This window comes from Protopterus annectens, chromosome 7.part1 (genome assembly GCF_019279795.1).
Source record: "Protopterus annectens isolate FY-2018-M chromosome 7.part1, PAN1.0, whole genome shotgun sequence".
NCBI classification, from domain to species: domain Eukaryota; kingdom Metazoa; phylum Chordata; order Ceratodontiformes; family Protopteridae; genus Protopterus; species Protopterus annectens.
In genome coordinates this window covers 524783210-524803252 of record NC_056740.1, presented here as the reverse complement: position 1 = coordinate 524803252, position 20043 = coordinate 524783210, and the positions used below count along the sequence as shown (strand labels likewise).

The 20043-nt window shown below is 42.8% G+C and overlaps 1 protein-coding gene across 3 annotated transcripts in view; it reads left to right on the top strand.

The window, feature by feature from the left end:
- Positions 1-691: 691 nt before the first annotated feature.
- The window catches only part of CCPG1 (cell cycle progression 1), a 1059961-nt gene continuing 1040609 nt past the window's right edge, over positions 692-20043 (top strand). Inside the window, exon 1 of one of the 3 annotated variants that reach the window (XM_044078959.1) lies at positions 692-908. The gene's annotated coding sequence lies outside the window, so the exon portion shown is untranslated. The remainder of the gene's footprint in view (positions 909-20043) is intronic. The other 2 variants (XM_044078956.1, XM_044078958.1) reach the window with 2 other exon arrangements.

Below are 20043 nucleotides of genomic sequence, written 5' to 3'. Positions count from 1 at the left end.
ATGACAGACGTTTGAGTTTCAGACTTCATACTCTTCAGCAAAGTCATGCTAATGTAAAACGTGTTATTCTATCGACTTTCAAGCTTGTAAGAGAAATATTTAAAAGGTGTCCCTATTTCTTGGGTCCTTTTCCCACTTTTATTTATGGCTTTGGTTCAGATTTCTTGCTTTAAGAGTTTGAGAGGTATGATATACATAGCATTTTAAAAATACTACAAAGTTCATCTTGTTATTACTAACTTTACTATGAACAGAGCACAACTGTAAAGAAAACTCTGGGGCTGTAATATATGTACATCATTCCTATCTGGCGCTCCGTGAGCTATTTTCAGTTTGTATCACATAGTTAAGTTGATGTCTTGTGCTGCAACTAGCGTACTATAAGCTAGGCCACTATTACGAGACTGTCACGGTTCTCCCCTACGTTCAAGAAGGACAAACACATTATACACAAATGGAAGAATTACTTTTTTCGCGTAAAAGAATAAACGCTAATTAACTTTTTTTCATACCTATGATTGATCCCCAGCTGGAAAGAAGACTGCAGTCAGCGCACAATCTTTTTTTTTGTTTTTGTTGTACGGTGTCGTCGTAGCAACGGTTCGCCATTGGCGCACTTCGAAGTCAGGTGACCTATTTTGGATGTACGTGTCTATTGTTTCCGTGTTTGATATTTTTCCGGCAATATACAGCGTCGCTGACTGGGAAGATTATTTGTTTTTAGTTCTCGACGTTCCGTGTAATGAAAAATAGGGCGTAATACTACAATCTCCAGCATGCTATGCGGTAGTATGATATCTTAATGGGTGGAGGTGAAGTTCAGACGTATCTGGATTTACAGCTCCGGGAAAAGAGTCAATGTCACTTTATTTAAAGTCAGTTTTGGTGGTATGTGTTAAATAGAAAGGGTGAGTATAAGCTAAGTACTAGTTTAATATTTTGTCTCGAGCGTTGTTTACTTTTGCATTAGTGCAATGGTGCTGATGCAGCCAAGGTATTTCACCGCACTTGCTTCGTCATTAAGGTGTTTACGTACTGGTGCATCAGCATACCACTTGGTTTGGGCGATCTGTTTGGAAATTAATTACTTTTATGAACAAACCATTTATCTTCTTTTATGACTTTACACTTTTCTTTTTGGTAGCAAGCTAACCTTTTTGTACATTGGACGTTTTGTGAGGGATGTAAACGGTTATGCTTTCAAAAGTGTGATGGTGCCTTCCTCTGTAGTACAGTTTTTTCCTGTAATGTTTTGTGAAGCATGTAAACGGTTATGTGCTGTCAGTACAGCACGCAATCGTATGGAAGTGTAACTGCTTCCTTCTTTTACTCAGTTGTGGGGTTAGTCTTTAAGTCTTAAGTATTACAGGGTGTTGCAGCATGACTGAACTTTGATATGCACATATTGTGTGTAATGCAAATAACTTGAGACGAAATTACAGTACCAGTGTTTTGTATACAGCGAAAGAAGTTGGAAATTATTGTAGTACGCGGTAATATTCCGCACCCCCCCCCCAAAAAAAAAACGAATTTTTAGTTGCTTAATGACGTTTGTAACGTGTTATATTATATTGACGCAGAATTGTTTTATTTCCTGTAGGAGCGTTTAGCGATGTGCTTGCCTTGGCAGTGTACTGTGCATTTGGAATTCTAACTACCATCATCTCAGATGGAGATAAGGCATTTTGGCACTGTTTAGGAATGCTTATTATCATTTTTTTCAGTTATTGTTTTACCGCGCCTTTGTAGTCCAGTACCTTCATCTTGACGTTATGTCACTGTACTGGGCACATGGGCTTTTGTTGTTGTTTTTGTGGCCCATCCATTTAAAGTGCTGTTGGCTGTTAAGGTGTTAACCATTGGTTGGACTGCATGGATGTGTTTGATTTACAAATTTGCATACTGTATATGAATTTCCCTCCCCGTTTTGATTTCAAGTAACACTGGTGACAGATTTGTGGTCTTTTTTTCTCCTTACGTACAAAGAAGGTAATTCCTCGTTTTGTCTGCATGATTATTAGGTTACACCTTGGCATCTTGACGAGACGTCTACGAATTTCGCTATGCTCTTCTCAAAAGCGTGTGATTTTCTTATGGAAATATGCGATTTCATTATATTGTGGCAATGATACCACACGTCATAGATAAATACTTCATGTTCTGGTAGGAGGGAACCCTTTTAACACAGAACCATTTATTCCGCCAGCATTTTAATTAATAGTACCGTGTAACTTAAATGTTTTAAAAAGTGGCCCTGATTGTGAACATTTCCTTCCTTCTACGATCCCTTGACTAGAAACTGTAAATAGTACACTCCTAACGTTCATCATTGTAAGGAGTAACTCTGCTGGGCAGTTATGTCTGATTTAGTGTTTTGCTACCCTGCCTTTCCCTTCATATCTTTTAAAGGCCTGCCTCTTCCTCATATGTTGGATAAGGAGGAGGAATCTTTACACCCCCTCTCACAACTTAGCCAGGGTGGTGGATTGGTACAAGGACTCACAGCCAGAAAAGGGGGAAAATGGGTGCAATTTTAAAGTTGCATGGTCATGAACTTATCAAGGATTGTACTGTAGCATAACAGCATCAGTGGTGACTGAATGATTATGAGGAACATTGGACTTTTTTGAGAGAGTGATTATTTAGTTATGGGAGCTTTCTAAATAACCATATCCCGTTAAGCTTGTCAGGCAAGGATTATTATAACCATGGGATGTCCTTAGTAATCCTACACATATTCATACATGCACTAATACAGTGGGCATGTAATTTAAAAGCCGGTATTATTGTATTTGAGCTCTGGTGTTGGAGGTTGTTCTGTTAGTAATGTTTGAAGAGGGGTTGCCATTCCTTTAACTCACACTGCAAGCATAAATCTTTAAGGGGCATTGAAAAGTGAAGATTTAAAGGGAAAAGTTCTCCCCCTCCATCTCCAGAGACTCCCAAAATGTTTCAATGAAAGTGGTGCAAATTGGGGCAAGCCTCCTTGCACTCCCATGTTGGTGACCCCCCCCCCCCACACACACACACACAAGGAACATAACTATACCTACTTTGAGATCGCACAACAGAGAAAAGGAACTTCACTGTTGAAGGGCTTTTGGCAAAACACCTTTGCTGAGATGGCATTCACCAAAACTGCCTAAACACACTTCCCCAAAAGCACTGTTGATGTCCAATGTTCTTCATTATTACTGGAGGTTGTACTTCAGGAGGTTTATGGAACTCCACCCCCATTTTCACTTGGTCAGTTTAATCTCCATTAAAATTCCAAATGTAACCAGAACTTTGCCTATTCTCAAGACGAAGTCATGTTTTCTGTCACTCATACTATGCACCTTTCAGATTACACCTTTTTGGATTATGAAGACCCTGCCCCCTCACCCCCTCAGTACTCATTTTCCTTTAATGTCTTCACACAATTATAACCCTAGTAGCCCTACTCAAATCTTCCCCTCTCTTCATAGCACCTAACAGGATTACATCCTTTAAACAAAGCCCAACTTTTTTTAACCTAATTTTATTATTTTGTCTCCTATTTGCCTTGCTTTCCTTCCAGAATGAATTTCCCATTCACTGTCACTCTGTTCTTACTTCCATGATTGCATTTTTCCTTCACAGCAACTATCCCCTTTCCACAACTAAACTTGTACTAAGCGTTAATTTTGTTTTAAATTGTGCCACTTTGTACAATACCTACCCTCACACACCTAAAATAGTTTTGAGAATGAAGTCATTGTGATAATTGCATTACTTTCAGAATGACGTCCTTTTTTTCTTCTGGAAATATAATCAGAATGACTGATGGCAAACTGTGTCTTTTATTCATTTCTTTTTAATGGTCAATGCCAGCCACCAATCTCCTTTAGAACTTTGTGGAGAGAAATAAAAGGGTAACAGTCCCCTCCCTGCAAATGAATTAACAGAAAATAGTGTGCAGATGTGGTTTTGACATAACCTGTAAGCTGCACTGTTTGCTTCAGGAGATGCTATAAATTCAGTAAAAGCAGGTGCAAGTAATTTGATGCAACAGCTGACATGTTCGGCATATTCTTTTTAAGTTGTGCAAATTGTGCTGGGGCTGGTAACTACTAAAAAGTACTACATTTAGCATTGTAAGTGTATTTACTGTGATCATTGTCATTATGTATTGAATTTGTAAAGTACGTCCTGCTGTGAAGCAAGTAAATGTCTGTCGGTCATATTAGTAGTACACTGCGAGCGCTTTCTTTTCTGGGCCTCTGATGAAAACAGGGTCTGCCCCGCTGTATTAGCCTGACCATGAATTAAAAATAAATAAGGAAATCTATATGTACAGGTGCATTCTTGTGTATAGATTCATAGGTTGGTACTGGGCTATCTGCCCGAAGGCATATATTAGCCCAGCCACGTTGTGCGGTATTCACCGCCCCTTTATTAGTTCCCTAGACCCTTGTACTAACAGCTAGTACCCTTGTCCCCTATCTAGTAATGCTGTTGGTGTGATCCCCTATGTGAACTTTCTGTTGCCCATCCACTCATCAAGGTTCCTCTTGAAGAGTGATAGTGAGGGGCTCTGTCTTATGTAGATCGGTACCCTGTTCCATAGTAAGGGAAGTCTCTGCGAAGGGAATCTATTCCTCCAGCATGTTCTATTCATTGTTGTGTTGAGGTTTATATCCCTAGAGCGTGTAGCTCGAGTAGATTTGGTTTTGCTAATATGGAGCATATTCAACAATTCTGGGTTGGACATGGCTCTGTACGTTAGACAGAGATCGCCTCTGAGAAAGCGTGTTGGCAGAACTGGTTTTAAGGAACATGTGAAAAGCCAGAAAGAAACAGTGGACATTGATAAATTTTTGTTAATGTTACCAGAATGGCAGTGTAGCGTTGGTGGGTAAATGTTCTATTAGCAGTATAACATCTTAGCATGTTTGTGGTTTTGCTAAGATGGAGCATGTTCAACAATTCTGGGTTGGACATGGCTCTGTACATTAGACAGAGATCGCCTCTGAGAAAGCGTGTTGGCAGAACTGGTTTTAAGGAACATGTGAAAAGCCGGAAAGAAACAGTGGACATTGAAAAATTTTTGTTAATGTTACCAGAATGGCAGTGTAGCGTTGGTGGGTAAATGTTCTATTAGCAGTATAACATCTTAGCATGTTTGTGGTAGTACACTGTAAAGAGGTGAAGCTTAATGTAGGAGAATGAGTGCTGTGCCGTAGGCAAGCATTTCATTTGTGTTTATGTTGTAATGGTGTATTTAAGAAGCAAGTGTTGAGTGCAAGAATGTACAGTAAGAGTGTGTAAAGTTTTCACTTTGCTGCACAGCATTACATAGGATCATAGGAAGTTACTAGGTTATTGGCCCTGAGGCCGTTATAAGCCCAGCCAAGAGTTTAGCCCATGTTTAGACAAGTCGGCAGCCAAAGTCCCTGTCTAGCAGGGACACTGGTAAAATCCCAGGGGTGTATTTTCTGTTTCTCATCCAGTTATCCAGGTTGTGCTTAAAAAGGGATAATGAGGTACTCTGCTCAACATGGAGAGGGAGTCTATTCCACAGATGGGGGGAGTCTCTGGTACACACATCTGTCCCTCCAAGTCGTATTGATGTCACAGACCAACTTAAGGTGACGCATGTGGGTTACTCAAGTGGAGATTGACTTGTGGATATCCAGCAGTCCCATTAAGGTGGGATCCGAGATTGCCTTGTATAACAGGCAGAGGTCAACTCTGAGGGTTCTGTATGAAACTGAGTAGAGGGACAGGGCTTTTAGCATGTGTAGGGTAGATGTTTGAGGCCCTAGATTCTCCTGGTGAGGAACCTCTGTGGTCTCTCCAACTGGTGCATGTGCTTTGTGAGGTACATCCCAAAGGGGGCGTTGTACTCAATAATTGGCCTTATAAGGGAAGAAGACAGGGATGTTATGACCTCCTCATCCCTGGATGAGATAGCCTTGCTTATGAGGTGTGCCATGTAGAAAGCTTTCCATACAACAGAAGCAACATGGTGGTCAAAAGTCTGGTTGCTATTAACCTGGGTGGCCAAATCCCTCACAACTGATTGTGTACTAAGGCCATTGTTATTAATGTGATAATATGTAGGGACGTCATTCTCCCTAGGGCTTGAAGCCATGTTTCTGGCACCAGTCATTTATTTGGCTAAGACCCTCTTGGAGGATGTCCACATCTCTTGGGAAATTGACCATGCCCAGTTTATAGTCATCTGCAGACTTGGTCAGCCATAGCCCACTGGTTTTGGCCTGCACCTCAGAGAAGTATATCACGAATAACAGAGACCCCAAGACCGATCCCTGGGGTATGCTGCTCGTTACGAATCTACAGCTTGAGATGGCTTCCCCTATTTTGATTAGGTGGGCTCTGTCAGTGAGCCAGGTTGCTACTCATCTTTTAACATATGGATTAATGACTAGTTGAGAGAGTTTATCTATTATGCCCAAGTGGGGAATAGCGTCGAAGGCTTTGATCAGATCAGGGTAGACTCTGTGTATAGTCTTCCCTTATCTATGGCTTTGGTGACTGTCTCAAAGAAGTCGACCAGATTTAACAGACATGACCTCCCCTTGACAAAGCCAAACTGTGTGGGGTTGAGTGTTTGGATGTTGCCAATGTCCCTGTTAATGAGGTCCATGATAATCCATTCCATGCCCTTACAGATCAGGCTAGTTGGGCTGATGGATCTATAATTTCCAGATCGGTGGACGCTCCACGTTTGTGAAAAGAAATGACAGTGGCTGTCCTCCACTTAGCTGGGACAAAGCCGGTACTCAGGCTTTGGTTGAATAGGGTGCCTAATGGTGCTGCAGGTTCATGCCTGAGTTCATGTAGGATGCAGCCTGGGATGTTATCGGGTCCCATGGAGGCTGTATTTATTGCCTTTGAGAGGGTAGTGATGACCTGTTCCCTAGAGATAAAGGGAGGGGGGCAGGTAATGGGAATATCCTGATTTACTGATTGGGGGGGGGGGGGCAAAGGTGTGAAGTTTTTGCTGAATCTGTCAGCCAGTAGGTTAGCTATATCTACAGCATTTGTGTATATGGTGTCCTTGACCACCAGTTCTGAACAGATCTGGGTGCTTCCTTTGAGGTTGCAGACATATGTGAAGAAGGCCTTATGATTGTCTCTAGTAGATGTGGCCAATTGGAACTCTTAAGTTGGGTTTAGAGGATTTCACTAGTGCTCAGCAATTTTTTCCTTTAGTTTATTTATTGCAGATGTCCACTTGCAGTGGGTGATTTTTGTCTTTCGGGAATTCCTGATTCAATGCATTTACATGAATGCACATATAGTACTTTGGTCTAGATATGGACATTGGTGTCAATTCCTGTGGGAGGGGGGCTGTGAAGCTCTTTATGCCATCCCTGAGGAGGTTGTAATCAGCTTGGGAGAAGTTTTTTTTTAGCTAGAGGGGGGGACAGGGGAGATGTTTACTTTGAATGTGACCGCTTTATGGTTGGATCTTACCAGGGAGGATGATATTGCAGGGGTGCTGCAGTGATTAATCATGCTGGTTAATACCAACACTGCTGTCACAAGTAGTATCAGAAGCATTAACAAGCATGTGAAACTGAAAGCCTCCGATATTGCCATTGGATGATGTTAGTTTCATCCTCTCCCCATTAAAAAAAAAACCTCTATTTTTGCAAATCTTACGACTAAGAGAGAAACCTCATGCTTGGTGCAGTGTTTCCACCTTGGTTGCTGAATCGTAATTTAATTGTCTGCCTAAAGACAAAAACTCAATTTTTAATTCAATACATATGATCAAGCCCAGGCATTTCCAGTGAAAATATTTGGAATCTCTTCACTTTTGTGGCTAATTTTGGAGCTAAACAAATCTCTCCCTTCTGCTGCTCAGTCAAATTCAGTCATCCCCAAGTATCTGCACCATTGTGCCTGAATGTTGTCCATCTGTAGTTTTGAGGTCAGACAGTAAGACCCCATAGACCCTGCTCAAAACCCTGCATTTGTGTAACATCATCTGACCTAGCATCAATAATTGGGTCCAAGATTATTTTATTATCCTCCTGTAATCCTGTTCTCATTGTATCTGAGATCTGTGTGTGTGTGCGTGTGTGTAAATATATACACACACGTATTTATGCATGTATTTCACTGCCTTGCTGTAGTGTAAATTGCTCTGTTAAAATTTGTAAAAACAACTGCTGCCAGTACCTAGGTTCCTTTTTCCTCCTTCTCTATTCCATTGAAGCTTTGCTGCTTACTTATGTACAGAAAAGTGCTGATATCCTATCGGCAGGAGGTCATTCCATTATATCTGTAACTTCTGCTTTTTTAACACTCACCCTAAGTCCATCATAAGAATAGGATTCAACGCCCTCCTTTCCTCTTTCAAATTCTTTGTCATAACCCAGTTCTGCCTTGGTCTAGGTCACAGTTTTCCATTGTGGGGTGTGCTTTTAAAGTTTGTAGTGTATATCTCAGTATTATCTGAATGGCTTCAAAGTATTTCTCTAGATTTAGTAGGCCAGACCCTTGCTCAGTGGGAAGAATTGACATCTTCCAACCTATTCTGGCTTTCTTTACTTGCCAAATATAAACTGTAATACCTCTGTGTCTCTCTCTCTCTCTCTCTCTCTCTCTCTCTCTCTCTCCGCGTGTGTCTGTGTATGTATCTAATATATGTATACAACTTCTTTCCCATGCGTTTTTTTGGCACTGTTGCCCTGCATACAACACAAGCAGTCCACAAAACCTTATCACCTGTATCTTGGTATCCAAGTCAGTTTCCATACTCTCAGCTTGCTCCAATATATTATTTTGCAATTATTCCCACATTTCTTACCAGCTTTTTCTATTTGTGCTCAAGCCAAATCCCCAGATACTTAATTTACATATATCCCTACAAGTATAGATAATCTTACACCAACTTGAAAGTCGGTATTATTAAATAGTATTGCACGTGTGTGTGTATTTTATGTCCTGCAATCCCACCAAACTATGTTAAAATTCGAAATAACTCTTGTATGTCTGTCTGGCTCAGTTGTATGTAGGAAAAGAAGACTATTTTGTGGCGGCCCATACCAGTCATATCTCTTAATTTCTGATAAATTGCATTGCGTGTGCCAAATGCTCAATGGAGAATGCAAACAGTAATGGGGGCAAAGGGCAGTTTTGCCATGTGTGTCTGCTAAAGCTATTAAAGGGCCTAGGCCTATCAACTGCCCTTGTTATATTTTTGATCAGTTGCATCCATTGTACTGGGAACCACTCTGTTCTCAAGATTTTCCACATAAAGACTTAACTGACCCAGTCCAGTGTCTTCTTGACATCCAGCCCCACCAACATTAGAGTCTTTTTATGCCCTGTTGCATGTCATTGGATCATTAACATTCTTTTAATGCTGTCAAATGTTTACTTTCTTTTCAGAAATTCACTTTGGACAAAGTGGATGGTTATCTGCAGATGTTTGGCCAGTCTCTGTGCTATAATCTACATAAATGTGTGATGGTCGTTCAGTATTGCTGTTGGCCTATATGAACCCAGGTCTGCTGGGTCCTTTTATTTTTCTTAAATTTAACCAGTATCATGGCAGACCGCCTCACATCAAAACTGTATTAAAAAAGTTGTATCAGCATTTGATTACCAATTCTTCCTGCAAACTCCATATTTCCAGTGGGATCCTGTCCAACCCTGGGGACTCCCTGTGGCTTGCTTTTTTAATTTTCTCGTAATGTGTATTAATCCCTCTTCTTGATTTATGTGTGACATTCCCTCTGTCCTTGTCCCTACATGTCTTGATCAAGTATTTCATAGTGTGTTTTCTAAAGACCTCAAAGATCATTTCCTCCCTTTGATTCCATTTTTCCTGTAACTGGAGGGGAGGGAAAGAGTTCTGCTTGAGTACCCCACTGGTGAACAATGTCCAGAAATGCATCCCTGTGAAGCATCCATTCGTGGGATTGAGTGAAGTACCTGCTCAGATTGTCTGCCACAACATTCTGATATGAAGGAATATAAACTGCCTGAAGAGTCGCCCAATATTGTATAACCAGATCCCATAGCAGAAGTGCCAGCCGGCAAAGATGGTAAGATCTCGTACCCCCCCTGTTTGTTGATATACCACATGATTGTGGTATTTTCTGTCAATACCTTGAGAGGCCCTGGAGAGAAGAGAGGACGAAAGGCCTGAAAAGCCAGCATAAGAGCCCTCTTCTCTTTTTTGATGTTGATGTGCTCCTTCTGCTGAATGAGACCACACCCCCTGAATCCTCAAGGAGCCAAACATTGCTTCCCATCCCACATCTGTAGCGTCTGTGAACAGATCTTGAGAGGGAAGAGGAGGCTGAAAAGAGAGTCCTGGAGTCCGAGACAACTGCTGAATCCACCATAGAAGTTCCTTCTTGAGACACGGGAGAAGAGGAACAAGATAGTCTATAGGATACGCATGCTGAAGCCACACCGACTTCAGAAACCACAGGAACTTCCTCATGTGGAATTTGGCCAGCGGGAGCATCGGAATTGGAAGCCATGAACCCCAGAGCTCTCAACTCCCTGACTGCAATGGAGGCTAGGGGAAGAAGAGTTTGAAAAAAAGAAATGAGAGCTAATGTCTTTGAAGGAGGCAGGGATGCCAGCATTGGCACCATTTGAAACCTGCAACCCAGAAAGACGTGATCCTGAGAAGGAGTCAGGGAAGACCTTTTGAAGTTTATTGTGAACCCCAGGCTCTGAAGAAGAGAAATGGTAAAATGAGATTTTGCAAAAGGACCTCTGGAGAAGATGCTTGAATCAGCAGGTCGTCCAAATAAGGAAAGATTTGGATCCCTTGAAGCTTGCAAAAGGCAATCACAGGAGCAAGGTGTTTGGTGAACACCCTGGCGCAATAGAAAGGCCAAAGGGCAAAGCATAGAACTGAAAATGCCAGGAAGCAGCAGAGAAATGCAAAAATCTCCTGAAAAGAGGATGGATCGGAATACGGAGACAGGTCTTTCTGGTGTCTCTGGACCTTGAGGATGCTTAAGGGAGCAAGATAGGAAAAGGGGACTGAAGGGAAGCACCTTCGGAAATGTGTTTAGATGGAAGAGGTCTAGAATAGATCTCACACCTTCTTTTCTGGGCACTAGAAATATTCTTTAATAAAACCCTTTCCCCGTTTGGGACACGGGCACCTCTTGAATAGTACCCTGAGACAAGAGGTCTCGAAGAACCTCTGGGGAAAAGAAGTTGCTCCAGAGAAGGCTGAGGAATGGCCATAAAAGGAGTGTGGGAAATCCAGACCATAAAGTACCCTTGCTGAATGACTGATAGAACCCAAGAATCCTGGGTGATTTGGAGTCAAACAGGAAGAGAAAGAGAAAGGCGAAGAGAAAGAAGAATATGGCTGGGAATGGGCGGATAGTCAGACAGCACCTGGTTTGCCAGGAAAGGAAGGCTCAAGAATCCCTGCAGTCTGAGTGGCCTTAGCAGGAGGAGTCCTTTTACTACTCTTTTTTTACCTTTAGAAGGAGGGCGAGACTGCCTACGAACAAAGGCTGGCTTAGAAGGGTAGTTTTGCTGAAATTTAGGCACAGAAGAAACATGCTTAAGCTCCTGTAAAGCCTTCCCTTTGTCCTGAAGAGACTGAAATATACCAGCAGTTGCTTCACCAAACATCACAGTATTATCCAGAGGAGCATCCTTCAACTTTGCTTTAATTTTATTGGGCAAAGGTTGAAGCCGAAGCCATGACTATCTCTTCAGAACCGAACCAGAAGTAGCAGCCCTAGAAGAGGCATCTGCTGCATCATAACTGCATTTGCTAGAATGATGAACTACCTGAGAGAAAGTCCCAAGCAAGGAAAGAGTAGAAGATTTACTCTGAGTCTGGAAGATCAGAAAGAATCTGACAAGCCTAAGAAAGAAGAACCAAGACATACCTAGAGATATGGGTCTGATAATTAATAGCCCTAAAACTATGGGTCTGATAATTAATAGCCCTAAAACTAGACACCCACAGAGGGGTCAGCAGCAGGACATTTAAACCAAAAAGGAATAATCCTTCGGCACCCTGACTTCCTGGGAGCAGGGGGAGAGAATCCGATGCTTTAGAGGCAGTGGAAAAAAATCCAATAAAGCAGGCAAAACAGGAGAAATGGCTACAGGTTTAGGAGATTCCATCTGCAGTAACTCATAGTACCTCTTATGGATATCTGAAACCTGGGCACAATCCCACTTAAAAAAAATTCCATCGTCTTAGAGATAGTGTCCCCAAAGGAAATTTCCTCAGAAGGATTATCTAGAGTATGAAAGTCCTCCTCCTTCTTCTCCTCAAACCCGTAGTCTAAAGGAGAGGGAATCTGAGTAGAATAAGCAAGGGAGTCATCATCAGAATCCACCTCAAAAGAATGCAGCCCTTTGGTCCTTTTTAGCGGGAAGAGGAGGACCAAGGAGGAGCAGGAACTGAAACCCCTTGAGGAGGCCTCAATGACAGTAAAGCATTAAATAACCCCTGAGGAAATTCCTGCCACTCATTTTATGGATATCTAGGAGCAGAAGAAACATGATTAGTTTTCGGTTTCTCTTTTGAGGGGACATCCATCCTAGAAACCTGAGAAAGCCCGGACTCAGATGGCATTCCACAACTGCAGTAGGAACCTCTTCCCTAAAGAGAAACTGTGGAACCCCTCTAGACCCCTTGGAAACTGTCAACCGTGGTTCCCTCTGAATGCCTTAAACTGATGCCTGCAAAGTGTTGTTGGACATGCTGCCTGCCAGATCCTTACTGGCTTCCAACCCAGACATGTTAGAAGAATCTCACAAAAGAACCAAGTGAGCCTCCAGGTTCATAATAACCTCAGGAGAAACTCCCGGCAGAGACTGGACAGCGGAAATTTCCGGTCTTACCTTATGCACCTTACCTGACAGCTGACAGTTCTATCCATACTATCTGCAGCAAGAAGCTTAAGATGCTGGTGCTCAAGATACAAGGAAAGCGAAAACAGCCTACTATGAAGTATTTTGGGGACAAACGCCTGACAAATTGAACAAGATGTATGGTCGTGAGCAGCACCTATGCAAAAAAGACACATCACTGTGGTCTTTATGGGAAATCCGTCTCCCACACTGGCATTTGCCCTTTCTGGATGACAGTAACCCCAAACAGCAGAAAACAGAAAAAGTAACCAAAAACCCAACCGGGTACTTATCTGCAACTGTGAAGACTCCAGCAAACTGGAGTAAGCACAGGAAAGCCAACAAACAGAAAAATATGAGAGAAAAAAATGGACTGAGGCAACAGAACAATGGTTAAAAAGGAATTCAGACTGGCGGCAAAAAAGTTCTGAAGATGGTACACCTGAACATCACCTTTATGCGCTATCCCACGCAACAAGTGTGCAGGTGATGTTCAGTGTACCTTTAAAGCAACAGTAGACTTTGGTAAACTGGCCAGATGGTGGGCTTCATGGCAGGAAATCCTATTTCTAAGGAATACTGCAGAGGTGAATATAAGGACATGTACATTTATTTAATTGTTTACTTACTTTTGTTGATTTGTAAAAGTTCAATTGGATACAAAATCCTTTTCAGCCAAGGTCCAGGTAGAAAAGCTCCAAGCAGTAAAGTTTAATTAAAATGCAAGAGCAAATCTTAAACTGACAGTCATTTCAGGAGTCCAAATTAAAATATGCAGTAAATGCAAAAAAAAAAAAAAAAAAAAAAAAAAGTATAATTGTATGAAACAATCAAAATCTATATGGTACAAAGTAGTGCAAGCAGACTGCAATACAAAATAAAGCACATTGTCAGAGAAATGCAGAGCAGTAGAGGCGAAAATGTTGGGTTACATTATTGGGTAATGAATCAAATTGCATATATACAGGATACTGCGGATATTTAATCAGACATTTATACGATATCTGTGTAATATGAGCAGTTAACAGTACGAGTTCTGTGTCCAGAAGTCTATTGTGAGCAGTAGGACCCAAGCAAGAGTTTTAAGTTTTCCAGATATTGGCTACTTCATCTGAGAACAAAATTACTTGAACCTCCCCTTGGTGGATTGGACTTGCATAATGTCTTTCAAGTTTTTCCCTGGTGGGTACATACATTCGGGTAGGTTGGTCATTGGTGATAATTTACTGGGATTGTGGATCTTTTTTTAACTGGGCTATATTGGTGTAGATTAGGAGTTCTAAACAGTTATTTTTTGTGTGTTGTAATAGCGTCTTTTGTTGGCTATGCTTGTTGCAAATTTTGTAGACTTGCTCCATCTAGAATACTGGAAGATAGAAGATTCATAAAGCAATAAGAGGAGGAGTTAGGCGGAGTCTGTGTATTTTCTTTTTTTGCGTGCAAGATGGGACTTGGAGCTTTAAATTATGTTTGCAAAAGTGTAACATACTGCATGCATTTTACAGATTTTACTTGTTTTCTATTATGACTCCAAAGAGCTTTGTTTGACTAACAAGTTCTGTCTTGGTATTTCCTGATTTGCGATGTGGAAGTTTTGTATCTGCTGGCCTAGAGGTGAATAGGATTAGTTTTGTTAGAGTTTAGTATCAAGTTGAGATTGTTCTAACCAAGATTCAGTGGATAGGAAGGCTTCCTGTCTTTTTATATTTGGAGTGTTTTATTTGTTTAAGTGGAGGGTGGGCTGGTAACGACCCTTTTCAGCCACATCCCTGGCCATGTGACCAAGATTTTAAAATCTAGATTTTTTTTTTTTTTTTAAATAATATGCATGTATGTCATTGCATACTACAAACATTACAGGACCAGACAAGGACTGGTCGTCAAAGCTGCTGCCACATATCTGGAAAACTGTGTAGGGACATGGTTCTCAAAGCAGCTGCCTCACACCCTGGTGAGGAGTATGTGGAGATTGTATGGTGTCGAATGCCTTGGAGGTCTTTAAGGGGAAAAAAAAAGCATGGCCTAGAAGAAACTGTAACGTGCATGTGACTGCATCTAAAAAGGATAGTCGATCTGTTTCAGTGCTGTGGTTAGATTAGAAGCCACGTTGACAGTGACAGTATGTTCTCATTAGCTGAGTGTGTGCATCTTTCAGGAATTCCGGACAGTGACGATAGTATGGGAGGCTAGCATAATGCTTAAGGTCTCTGCCTTACGGACACAAGACGCAGGGTTTGATTCTCGGATGAGGTAATTGGCTAGGCTTAAAATGGCCCATAAGGGCAGTTAGCCTAGTACTAATCTATGAACCTATAAAGCTGTTGGAATAGGTATGATGTGGGATGTTTTCCATAGTGTAGAGAGTTAAGATTCCCTAGTAGATGTCCTTCAAGAATGCAACTGCAGTCATAACATGTGGGTTGATGCAACTGCAGTCATAACATGTGGGTTGTCCTGCCTCAGGCAGCCCTCGGTCGGCCTGATTCCAAATTCTGGGTCCGACGTCGGTTGATGTCGCATTTCTCTCCGACGTCAGAGCGGCTGGAGTACATAAGCATCAGCCGACGCCATTTTCTTCAGTCTTTCTTGCTGCACGGTGCCCGAAGCAGAAGCAGTTCGCAAGTGCCGGTCGGTCAGCTCCTGTATTCTACGATACCGAAGTCATCAAAAAAGCTAAGTACCCTGTTGGGGACCTTTTCTTGCCTCAGCCGATGTCAGAAATTACTGAAAAAGTTAACAATTGTCTTTCTTGTGGTAAACAAATACCTCATAAGGATTTCCACTCTTACTGTCTCCCTTGCCTGGGCCCAGACCACGACGTCTCGGCCTGTGTAGCCTGTGCTCGCTTCAACAAGCGCACTCTCAGGCGCCGGGCAGAGTTCGCTGAAGACTTTTTCGGCGATAATTTTGCTTACACCATGCCGTCGGATCTTCCGACATCGCAAACTCCCAAAAAGCGAAAAGACCGGGACCGACATCCTAGGCCCACGTCTGCCACCAACTCCACGCCAAAACCTAGCGCGAGTGCTCCGGTTCCCTCTGAGACTGTCTCTCCACCGCTCCGAACCGAAGACACCGCATTACCGACTACTCCGATTCCAGACATTACTCCGCCAGTTATAGATTTTCCTCCGGATACCGAAACCGAGGAAATGCCCGAGACCATTGCTGTAGACAAGGTCACTCCTGCACGTGGAGCTGCCAAGCCCCCTATGGCCATGTCTATTAAGGCCTACACTAGGGCTAAGGCAGCCAGCAAAACAAAGCATATTCCTTCTAAATCTTTTCCTCAGCCGACTCCAGAGACACAAATTATGTCCATGGCTGCTGATTTAATTTCCATGATTAGAGGTTCACAGGCCCATCCTGAGAGAGGATCCCAGCCCCCTCCTGATAAAAGGCCCCGGGTTGAGCCCTCTGATCCTACTCCTTCTGATGAAGTTTCTGAGGGCTGTCCACTCTGATAGCCAGTAAGAGCTCTTTCAGACCTATGAGGACTCGGATGCAGAGGATTCCATCCCCTCGGCCTCCCCTCCTGAAGATATTTCTTTTGGGGAAGTTCTGCACACCATGAGGGAACATTTCAAGTGGCAAGGTCAGGAATATTCTGATTCTAGGAAACGCCTTAGGACTTTCCTTAAGAAGCCTCAGCACAGGCCCTTAGCTATTCCTCCTGTACTTGATGTTCTGGATGATTTGTATTCTGACTCTAGTGCTACCCCTGATTCTCTTCCCCTTGCTCCAGCCAAGCCAGACAGGTATTACAGGGTCCCTGAAACTCATTCCCATTTATTCAGGGCCCATACTGCTGATTTGGAAACCATTTCACAGGGGCCCAAAGGAGTTTCAGCCTCCACCTCAAAAAATCCTTTGCCCTCCAACAGGGAAGCTAGGTCATTAGAGAGATGGGGCAAAAAGGTTTACACTTCCACTACATTATCTGAGAGCTTTAAATTGTCTTTTTCATATGTTACAATATCAGGATTATCTGTTAGAAGATTTACAAAAAACATTAGCCACTCCTGATCCTTTAGACAGGAAGACTTTGCAGGAAGCTGTACATAACACTCGGCAAGTAAGCAATCGCTTCCTGCAGTGTGGATATGATGCACTGGAAGCTTCATGTAGGGCAGCTATGACAGGGGCAGTCATTCGTAGACATGCTTGGTTAAAAGATCAACCTCTACCAGATCATGTAAAAGCAAAACTGCTGGATGCACCTTTGGAAAAGAACAAGCTTTTTGGTGCAAATGCTAAGGATGTGTTAAAGACCATCGAAGAAAAAGCAAAATCAGTTCAGACTGTGAAAGATTTCCTCCAGGTTCAACCCCCCAGATTCAGTAGGAATTGGCCTTCAAAAAACTGGTCCTTTCCTAATCCAGAAAAGTTTCAAAGGGGTAAGAACAGACGTGGCCGAGGAAGAGGCCAATATAGAGGCTCTTACAGGGGACGACAATGGCAGCCAGGAAACCAAAGAAGTGACGCAGGGGTTTCATCTGCCCCACAACCACAATCTCAATGACTTTCCTCTACTACCGCCTACCAGGGAACAACTAGAAGCTCCCTTGGGTGGGAAATTATCTCTGTTTGCAGAAAACTGGCACAGACTGACAAAGGACAAATGGATTTTGGACATTATAGACCGAGGGTACAGGTTTCATTTCCATACCTTACCAAGAAAACAAGGCATGCCAAACCTACCACAAAATCAGAGGGCAGAGGCTATCAAGCAAATCACTCTGCTGACTCGGATAAAAGCAATAGAAAGAGTTCCACAACAAGAACAAGACCAGGGGTTTTACTCAAGACTGTTCCTTGTTCCAAGAAAAGAATCTCAATGGAGACCAATACTGGACTTGTCCGCATTAAACACCTTTCTCATAGTACCAAAGTTCAAAATGCTGACTACAGCAACTCCTTCCCATACTGGGCAAGGGGTCGTGGCTGATTACTCTGGACCTCAAGGAGGCATACCTGCATGTCCCTATCAGACACAGCTGCAGAAGATACCTCAGATTTCTTGCAGGGCCAGAGCACTATCAATTCTCAGCATTGCCATTTGGCTTATCTACTGCGCCCAGAGTATTCACAAAATGCCTGTCTTCAGTAATTGCTCATTGCAGGCTCCAGGGTATACAAATGTACCCGTACCTGGACGACTGCCTTATACAAGCGGACGACAAATTGATGTTGACAAAAAACCTGGATTATGTCATACGATTACTTCAAGCTCTGGGATACACAGTCAACTTCCAAAAGTCAAGACTGCAGCCATCCCAGCAAATAATCTTCTTAGGAGCCAAACTAGACACAGTCTCTCAGATGGCTTACCCGACAGAAGACAAGCAAGAGAAGTTAACTCATTACTTCAAAGGTTTAGCAAAACTCACCCAGATGACTGCAAGGAGATTCCTACAGGCCCTGGGTTTCATGGCATCCTGCATTCTCCTGGTTCCATTAGCAAGACTACACATGAGAAAGCTTCAATGGTACCTAAAAAGCATTTGGTCTCAACACAGCAACAACTTGAAGACAATCATACCACTCGTTCCATGCCTACAAAAGGAATTCCTATGGTGGGCCTCGGTGAGCCAGGCAAACACAGGTATGTCATTCAAAAAACCACAGATAACACAGACCATGACTACAGACGCCTCAGACCTTGGATGGGGGGCGCACATGGAAGGCAGGTGTATACAAGGACAATGGTCTCCAAAGGAAACACATCTGCATATAAACCAAAAGGAAATGCTGGCAGTAATGCATGCCATCGAGGCCTTTCAACACCAACTCCAGCAAGGCCATTTGCTGATACGGACAGACAACACCACTGTGATGTGGTACATAAACAAGCAAGCGGGCACCCACTCTTACCCCCTTTGCAGACTGACGATGCAACTTTGGGAGAAATCACTGAGCCTAAACATCCAGTTACAATCCCAGTTTGTTCCAGGAAAAGACAATGTGTTGGCGGACAGCCTAAGCAGGAATTTCACAGATCCACACGAGTGGAGGTTACATCCGAAGGCCTTCAGACAACTCACTTCGACATGGGGCAAGCCAGAAGTGGACCTATTTGCCTCTCACCTCAACCATCTTCTACCAAAATTCTGCACAAGGACATACCATCCAAAAGCTTGGAAAATAGATGCCCTCTCATTCAACTGGAGCTCCCTAGCAATCTATGCATTCCCACCTCTGCCACTGATGACCTCAGTATTACTAAAGATCAGAGCAGAGAAACCCAAGGGAATCATAATAGCTCCGGACTGGCCAAGACAACACTGGTACCCACTACTACGGAGCATATGTCACACCAGGAGGTGGGCCCTTCCCCAGTGGCCTCTACTTTTGACTCAACACAATTTCAAAACACTGCATCCAAATCTTCAGACACTGCAGCTAACAGCTTGGGAGATCCCATAAATAAATTCAGCATATCTCTATCTAAGGAAGTTCAGCGGATACTAACAGAGGCTCGAAGACCATCCACCAGAAAGGTTTATTTAGCAAAGTGGAAAAGATTCAGCAATTGGAATACCAGCAAGGGACATGATGCATCATTGTTGAACATCCCACTCATCTTGGAATATTTGGCAGATATGTTAAAGAACGGCCTCTCATATTCTTCCATAAAGATACATGCATCTGCTATTTCAGCTAGATACAACACTGATCCTCCTGGTTTTTCTCACCCTTTACTAAGGCAATTCCTCAGGGGAATCAAGAACATTAAGCCACCAAGAAAGGCCCCAGTGCCAGCCTGGGACCTCAATTTTATCCTAGAAAAACTGACTCTACCTCCATTTGAGCCAGCAGCTTCAGTTGACCTGCAATTTCTCTCATGGAAGACAGCTTTCCTGTTGGCAATTACCTCAGCAAGAAGGGTTTCGGAGCTACAGGCCCCAATGGCAATACCACCCTTTATTATTTTCCACAGAGACAGGGTTTCATTAAGAACCAACCCTACTTTTATGCCAAAGGTGATATCTAGGGTTTCTTTAAATCAAGCCATTCATCTGCCTGCTTTCCTCCCCAATCCTGAGAATAAGGGGGAAAGACTGTTGCATACCTTGGACATTCACAGACAACTTCGATACTACCTGGACAGAACCAAGGCCAGTAGGAAGTCTGAACAACTTTTTGTAGCTTACGCCTCTGCAGTCCAAGGAAAAGCAATTTCAAAAC